Source organism: Lycium ferocissimum, chromosome 11 (genome assembly GCF_029784015.1).
Source record: "Lycium ferocissimum isolate CSIRO_LF1 chromosome 11, AGI_CSIRO_Lferr_CH_V1, whole genome shotgun sequence".
In the NCBI taxonomy this organism is placed as follows: Eukaryota; Viridiplantae; Streptophyta; class Magnoliopsida; order Solanales; family Solanaceae; genus Lycium; species Lycium ferocissimum.
This window is the reverse complement of record NC_081352.1, coordinates 51,020,906-51,029,781: the sequence shown is the minus strand read 5'-3', so window position 1 is coordinate 51,029,781 and position 8,876 is coordinate 51,020,906.

The window sequence follows — 8,876 nt, the reverse complement described above, 5'->3', positions numbered from 1 at the left end:
TTTGGATCTATTACACTTACCACATAAGTTGTCTCACCAATGTATTCACATTCATTATAACCCTTCGTATTTGGTACCCCTGTCTTAGTCATGCCATTACTTATTTTGCTCATAGACTTGTCATATTTCTTGGTGCTTATCCATCAATCGATACTGCTACGGTATCACACTCTGTTACCTTTGTTATATCCGTATTTTTAAACATTAGGATATTAAAAACTAATCGCGACAAGTTAAGGAGACTATTTTGGGATACGAAGTAGAGACTTTTAACTTCGATTTTGTTTCAATGCACAAGTTGCTTATAAATTTTATTGGGTATAGAAATATTATTGGAGGTTAGGGATTAATTAATCATGATTAGATTATTAAGTGGGATTAATAACCCAATTACTTCATTATTAGGCCATTAGTGGCCGTGTAGATTTTATGTGGCTTGGCCAAATTTGATTGGCTCAAGCCATGAGTGGTTTGTCTTAATCAACACCTAGGCTTCATATAAATGGCAAGTTGATGACAAGGAGAAATCGTTTTTATCTTAAACGAACAAAAACCTTAGAGAGAAGCTCGACCATGGTGGAGAGGAATTGAAGCTTGGTGATCAAAATTTGATTTTCTTCAAGAATTTCAACTATTTAGAAGGTGTATATAGCATTGGAGTAGTCATTGGAGTATAGAAGAACAGTATTAATTGAAGGCACAAGTTAGCCAAGTTGAGAAGTCAAGTGTCCAAGGTAAGGTTTAATCTTCTTTTACATGTATATTGAGGATGATTTGAACGTGTTGTAATGTGTAGAAATGAATGAAAATCATGGAATTATGTATGTTGGTATTGAGGCCGTGTAGGGGCTGTTTGTGTATGAAAATGGTGAATTGATTTACTTGATATTTTGTTGTTGTTGTTATGGATTTTATGTAAGAATGAAGGTTTAATGGTTCAAGTTGGAGTTGTAATTGTTTGTGGAAATTTTTTGTGTAGAAGCTAATATGATGTTAATATAGTTTCTTGCATTATATAAATGATGTTGCTAAACGTGTGGTTGTTGGTATGATTTGTGAAATTGGAAGAAAAGAATGTATTGTTGTTATTCTTGTTGAACTTGGAAGATTATAGGTTGTATTGTATATTGGTTAGGCTGTGTTGGAGTGTTGTACGGGCTGTCCGGAATGTCCTCGAGTCATGTTTGAATAGCCTCGGGTTGATACTTGAATGCATGATTAGTAATGTTGGCATGGTTGTAAGTAGTTGGTTTGGATATAAGCGAAACGTCGTCTAATTATCTAGAAAGGATTCTTACTAACATTAGAATCGTTTTGAATCTCTTCGTAGTTTAATCGTAGTTCTTGACGTCTTAATATAGGTTGAGATACGATTGGGCAGCGTATACGTGTTGTGTTACGAGTAAACGCTAAAGGTATGTAAAGCCTATCCCTTCTTTCTTTTGGCATGTCCTAGATGTAAGTATGAAACGATACGAGCTTTGGGGTAATTCTATTCATAAGTTCAAGGCATGTATTATGATTCTTGTTCACTTCTTGATAATTAATTTTTTAAAATAGTCAAGCTACTGCCCTCGAGCTTTCTATATGATCGGATAGTAAATGATTCATGAAAGTTTCTATTCCTAAAAAACTCTATAATGGCGAATGAACATAAATTTTATAGAAATTTGTCCTCGTATTAATTTGATACATGGCTATGATCCACGAGGCTTTATTTTGATATAGTTCATAATGATGTTCAAGAGTACTTAACATGGCTATCATCACGATACTCGGCGTTGTTAGTCCCTCTTGCTCTGTTGAGTCTCAAAAGATGGTTATATGCATATGGTTATTCACTACTTTGCTAATGCATCTTTTGTTATTACATCTTTCACGAGGTCCTAGAAACTGGAGGGGCCGGGTACGGTATATATATTATGGTGTTATGCTGTGTTATGGTGTTATGCTGTGTTATGGTGCTATCTTTGTGATATGGAGTTATGCTGTGATACGGAGCTATCTTTGTGATACGGAGCTATCTTTGTGATACGGAGTTATCTTTGTGATACGAGGTTATCTTTGGCGATACGGAGTTATCTTTGTGTTCCGGGTATCTTTGTGTTATGGCGCCAAAAACGGGGTGGCGACCATGTTATAACCGCGTCTTATAATGGGCGGGATATGATATATGACATTAACGTACATGATTTGTGTTTCAAAAGCAAGCATTTCGGTATTAAGTTGTTGTACTCATTTTACGTACTTCTTATTGATTTATAATCATTTCTTGTATTTCATGCTTTATATACTCAGTACATATTTCGTACTGACCCCCTTTCTTGGGGGGGGGGGGGGGGGGGGGGCTGCGTTTCATGCTTGAGGGTACGAATGCTCGTTTTGGTGATCGCCGACTTAGGATACCTAATCCTGCTATCTTGGAGTGCTCACTTCAAGACCTATATTTTTGGTACGGATCCTTTTGTGTATATGCATACTTAGCCGGGGGCATGGCGGGATTTTTGTCCCGTCATATGATACTGTCATTATTCTTAGAGGTACGCGGAGACACGTATGTGTGGGGCATATAGTTCTTTCAACAGTACGTGTATATATGACTTGTGTTTTGGGACGTTCACATTACGTAGTGACGACCCTCGTCGGCTTGCGTATGTATATATGTTTTGGGATACGTATGTAGTGGCAGCCTTGTCGGGCGTATGTATATAGTTGGGGCGTTCCCGCGTGTTATAATAGCATACCGACTTATATGTGATATTATCTATCGAAAGTCGTAACTCACTCGGGGAACAGAGATTCTTTATGATATGTCTATATATGTGACAGTTTTGAGACGACGTCTTGCCTTTTTATATATAAGTTCTTTATTATGCTAGCTGTGGGCTGATTATAGTTAACAGTCGTATACGAGTGTCCGGCCTCGGACACTTTAGTCACGGCTACGGGGTTGGGTCGTGACAAAAGTGAGTATCCCGAAACGATTCGTCCTCGGAGTGTCTACGGACCGTGTCTAGTAGAGTCTTGTTTATCGGTGTGTTGTGCACCACATCTATAAACAAGAAGCTACGGGACATTTAGGAAGTTATTTTTAAATCTTAGATCGTGCGATAGGCAGTCACGGGAAATATCGGCCGACCTCTTTTTGTGGTGAGTGCGGACGGCGAGCGATAGAAGAGATCGGCTTCGGATGGTGGGGGGGTGCTAAGAAGGCCCACTAGAGTGAATTCGGGACCCCGGGCTCCGGGGACCGAGCGGGAGGGCCTCGGTTATTCCGGAGGCTGACCCCTCGGAAGGGACCCGGCCCGACGATTCTCCGAGTTTTTGACATCCGGGAGGAGGACCCGGGGACGATTATGATACGGATCCGTGCGAGTATTCGTGCGGGACACCGAGGAGGAGGAGATTTCGAGGCCGTACCGGTTGCTCCTACGCGAGCACTACGTTGGGCCGGCTACCGGGTAAGGGTGTTACGGATTACTCCGGCCATATATCACGACGTCGGTGAACCGGGAGTTGTGGGTTATCTACGTTCGCCGAACTCGGATGAGCGAGATGATGAAGGCGGACAAGCGGATGCAGGTAGACGATGACGAAGAGCATACTTCCTTATAGATCACCGGATCGGAGGAGTAGAAACCGATCGACTACGGTATATGAAGGACTTTATCGAAATTTCCATGTATGTGCTATTGCGAAAAAAAAAATTACTTAACGTGGCCGACGAGGGGGGGAACGAAAATCAAAGGGATCGTCGACTAAGTATTTATAAGTAACGGCGACCAAGGTGTTCAAATCACCATAGAATTTTGAAATCTAGGATGGAAAGTAGTCATACATACGGTGAGAAAGTTGGACATACGGTAAGTTCGTCGTTTCATCTTGTTATTGATATTAAGAGAGTATGTGTGTTTGTGATATGATATGATGTAAATATATATATATATATATATATATATTTGTGGTATTGTTGGTATTTCTGCGTGCGATTTTGAGATAGTAAGAAATGCGAGAGGAACTACGAATTTTCTGAAAATAAAAGGGGGGAAAACGATGAAATTTGTTACGAAAATAAGTAAAGCCCTAGTGAGGAAGTGGCCAAAGATATGGCGTGATCTATGTGACAAAAATAGAGGCAAGTGTGGAAACGAGCCGAGCTATAGAACGAATAAGAAAGACCTATCAAGCTCAGGTAGGGAGGAGTTTAGAATAAAGACTACATGATACGGGAATGATGGCGGGCACCAAGAAGAGGAGGTGAGTTGAAAGAAGGAAATAAGAAAGAAAGCGAGATAACGGTGTAGTAATAGGTCATGACGTTTATAGCCGAGAACACGAGTAATATAAGCGACGGAAGGGTGAAGAACGAACTATAGAAAGGATGAGAAACGGGTAGAATGAGTGTTGGAAAATTCTTCCAGTACGATATGAATAAACTTGAATGAACGAATATGTTTTAAAAATGAGAAAGGATTATGCGGAAGTGATGTGTTTCGAAGGATACGAAGGTAGCATAAGATTCCTCGTATACGAGAATAAAAGATAGACGTAGGCGGGAGAAATGATAAGGAAATTCTAAAGGAAAGCACCCAAGATAAGTGAAATTAATTAAGTACGAGTATGAATGAAAGGGGGAATATATAGTTATGAATCTAAAGGTGTGGTACGATGACAAGGTGATAAGATAAGGCCATCATTAAAGTAAATTTGAGATGAATTGAGTAAGTTAGAAGTCGATGCGAGCATACCACAAGGGTGGCTATAAGGTATAAAGGGTACTACGCGTGCTGAAACTTCACCTTCCGGAAATTGGAATCCTTAAAGGACAAAACGGTAGGCTTGAGGAGCAAATGATGTATTGTAGATCTATTAAAGGAAACGAGATGATATAGGTTGGGATAAAGATAATGTTACGAAGGGACTTTGGACATGACACCGTAGAGGATATAAGTGCGGCATAATTGAGATTAGTTAATTATTGATTGGGTAAGTGGAATGTGGCCTTGGATGAGTTGCTACGGCGGTCGTATTACTCAAGTACAGATTATCGGATGAGAGTTTGTATTATATACGCTGGGGGTTCTCATCGCTTCGTGATTTTGTTTTCGTACGTGGATAATCAAAGTTATAAATTATAAAGGGAAAGAAATGGATATGGTACAAGTATCAAGTGGATTGAAAAAAGGATCGGAGGAATTTGAGATTGGAAATAGAGAAATAGAAGCGGAATATAAACGGAAAATGGTATAAGTACACCGCCCAAGGGAAGCGGGTAAGAGAAATACGAAGTATAAGATGGAAACAATTGACGCCGAAATATATTTGGTATAGATGCTTAAATTCAATTGAGATCTCTTGTCAAACAAGTTAGTAAGATCGAAAGCTTCACGATAAATGGATAGAAGCCGGAGAATGGTATTTGAAACCCGTTGTTGAAAAATCATTTGCAAGTGGCACTTGAATGATATGCCATTAAAAAGTGGGTGCTTATAAGAAGAAAGAGTACGACAAGAGAATGGTATTGAATAACTTAAGAAATATTATAAAGGATAGCGATGCTATCTTTTTTGAATTAAAGGCCAAGATGTTGGCTGTAGAGTTGTTCGCTAATGATATTGCGACTTATAAGTAACAAAGGAGAGGGAATAGAAAATCTCCTATGGTAGGAAATGAGAAAATCAAAGAGTGAATAAAGGAAGGGAAGAAGTATGACAAAATAGGATGAGCGAGTTTTAAAATGAATGAGATATGTAAAGCAGAACGAACCAGGAGACGGAAAGATTATGTCTAAGATTGAATATAACTTATACAAGTTGTACAAGAATAGTTATACAATCTATGAATACTTGTATGTTAAGGATGAGACCAAGTGAGTACTTGATAAGAAGAGTGAGGATTTGGTAATGACAATGCAGTTGTGATATTTTAGGTACATTAAGGAAAGACGTAAAGATGGTTTAAGCTAAATTAAAAATGACGAATTAATACTAAGGACGATAGGACATGGCCAGTGGTTGAGTCAAGATTTATCCCGATACCGATTGTAACATACGAGAGGAGAATGCAAGGTATTTCTTGGGCTAATTTGAGCACCTTCGTATATTCTGGTGAAGATCGCAACATGATGTGTGACAAGAAGGTTAAGAGCAAAAATCTAAGTAAAGAGGCAATAGAAAAGTTTGAATTAAAGATAAAGAAATAACACGAGATAATGTGCCTAGAGTGTTACAAGTTGGGTTAAGGAAATTATAGAACGGTTTAAGTGAGACGATCGTAATCAAAATTCTTGATGATGACGGTGAACTTATATGTCAAACCAAAATATGTCGGATTATACCGGTCGATGATAATTAAAGCACAGAGAGGCTATATAAAGTTATTATATGAGGAAACTTCATCGCCACTTGATAACTAACTCCAAAGATAGAGACTAAGAGCAAAAAGGTAGAGTGACAGCTAAAGTCTTTTAAAGGAGTCGAGAAGAAATACATGAAATTTAAAGAAGATTCCAGATATGGACTTCGCTGAAAAACTTACCTGCGCACTACTTTAAGTATGACTTTATATGGATTAGGGTGGATAGGCCGACAACGTCGGCCCGCCTTCTTCCGGTCGGGACTATTTATCCGGTTAAGGGTTATGCGAGATTATATATCAAGGAGATAGTGAGACTTCGCATGAAGTTTCTAACATCTATGATCTCGAACGCAGGGCTCGGTTTACGGCTAAGCTTGGAGATCCTCGGGAAGGGATTGAGGTCACAAGTGAGATCTTGGTACGCATTTCACTCTCGGATCGACGGACGGGCCGAGCGTCTTATTCAAACACGCTAGAAGAAGATATGTTGCGGGCCGTTATTGATTTCGTGAGGTTTGGGATGATATCCGCCACTTGTTGAGTTTTCTTCATAATAATAGCTAACCATTCCTAAAGATCCAAACAGCACCGTATGAGGCTCGGTGTAGCGAGAAAGTGGTGTCACCTATTGGCCGGTTTGATGTTGGTGAAACTAAGTTAATCGACGGATATGATTCGACCTGTGCGCTGATAAAGAAAGCTCTTATTCGGGAAAGGTTGTTGGCGCTCAAAATCGACGAAGTCATGTGCGGATAATCGACGACGTCGACACTTAGAGTTCCCAGTTGGTGATCGGGTATTCTTGAAAAGTGTCACCCATGAAGGGTGTAATGAGATTCGCAAGAAGCGGGAAGCTTAGCTAGAGGTATACTGAACTTGCTCATTGTCCGTAAGGTAGGCAAGGTTACTTTTTATGAATTAGCCCTACTATCCGATTTGGAAGCAAAAGACATCCGATGTTTCGTGTGTTTATAAGCTTCGCAAATGTATCGTGATCCTTAGTATTCCCGTGGATGATGTCCGTGTAACTGAGAGCCCATGTCGACGAAGAGAACTACTATACCTATACTAGATTGTCGAGTGAGAAGGTTGCGTACTAAAGACGTAGGCTTCCGTTAAGATACAAAGAGGAGATGACTTGGGAAGGTCAAGAGATACGAAGAAAAAATTATTATCCTCACTTGTTTCCCTATTATACAGTAATCTAAACTCCTCATTGATTATATTGATTGGTAAATAAAGCTATATGATAGCCAAACAAAAAAAGGACTCCCCCGAAGTGCTTACAAGACCCTGTAAGACTAGTGTAACATTCGAGGATGAATGTTCTAAAGGGGAGAAGGATGTTATATCCCGTATTTTTAAACATTGGGATATTCTAAAGCTAATCGCGACAAGTTAAGGACAAGACTATTTTGGGATACGATGTTGTCACACCCTAATTTCCGATAGGGCATGATGGGCACCCCACCTCACTAGGCCGAGTGAACCCCACGACTCGTCATACTCATAACCATACCGGGGCCCGCAAAACATGACACAAGATATAATGAAATTTTTTTCCGAAAACAAAACATGCCTCTCATCTTTTCAAAATCAAAAAACTGGATAAATATGTAAACATAGGGTTCGTAACATAAGATATAATACGCCCAACCCCACAACACATATCCCCACACGACCTTCTCAAAATTCTACCAAAATTCGATACCAAAAAAACACTGGGCTCCCAAAAACTGGGGGGAAAAAGGGTCGCCAAACCTTTGGGGAAAATCCTGCTCCATCTTCTCCGGGACCCCGCATTTTTAAAGCCCCCCCGGGGAAAGGGGTCAAAAAAAGGGAAAATCCCGAGAGTAAAACATGGCATGAAACAGGTCATAACCAAAGTAAGGGGCGGAAAAAAAGGGTAAAAATCCGATACAAAAGGGCTTGCCCCGAAAATCTCTACAGAAAAAAAAAAGGATAATCCAATGCCAAAATGCTTGCTTTTTTTTAAAAAGTTTCGCTCAAAATATAGAAAATAAACAAAAATTTTAAGGCTTAAGGTCATAATCCAAAAAAAAAATACGATAAAATCCGCGGCGTCCATGCCAAGTCACTAAACACTCCCTTTTTCGGTCCCCTAAAATCACACTATACAAACCCCGGTCGTCCCGTCAAATCCCTATACACTACCCGTCAAATCCCCGGGGCAAAATCCACTATACACTACCGGGGGTTCGTCCCCGTCCCCTTGGGGATATGGACACCCCACCCTTTCAGTCGGGAAAAACCCCGGGTCTCGTTATATAAAGTCCTTTGGGCCCTTGTCTGGAATGAAAAGCGTAAAATTTTTCACAAAACATTTTTCCGTTTTATCAAATCAAGTAAATGGGATTATTGAACCCGTAAAGTAAATGATAATACAGGGGGAAAAGGCAAAAAAGGGGTACTAATACGTGACCCCTCCGCAAAATTTCTAAAATAAATCTCATACCATGACATGAATACTCGACTCGGGAAACCCGGAAAGAAATGGG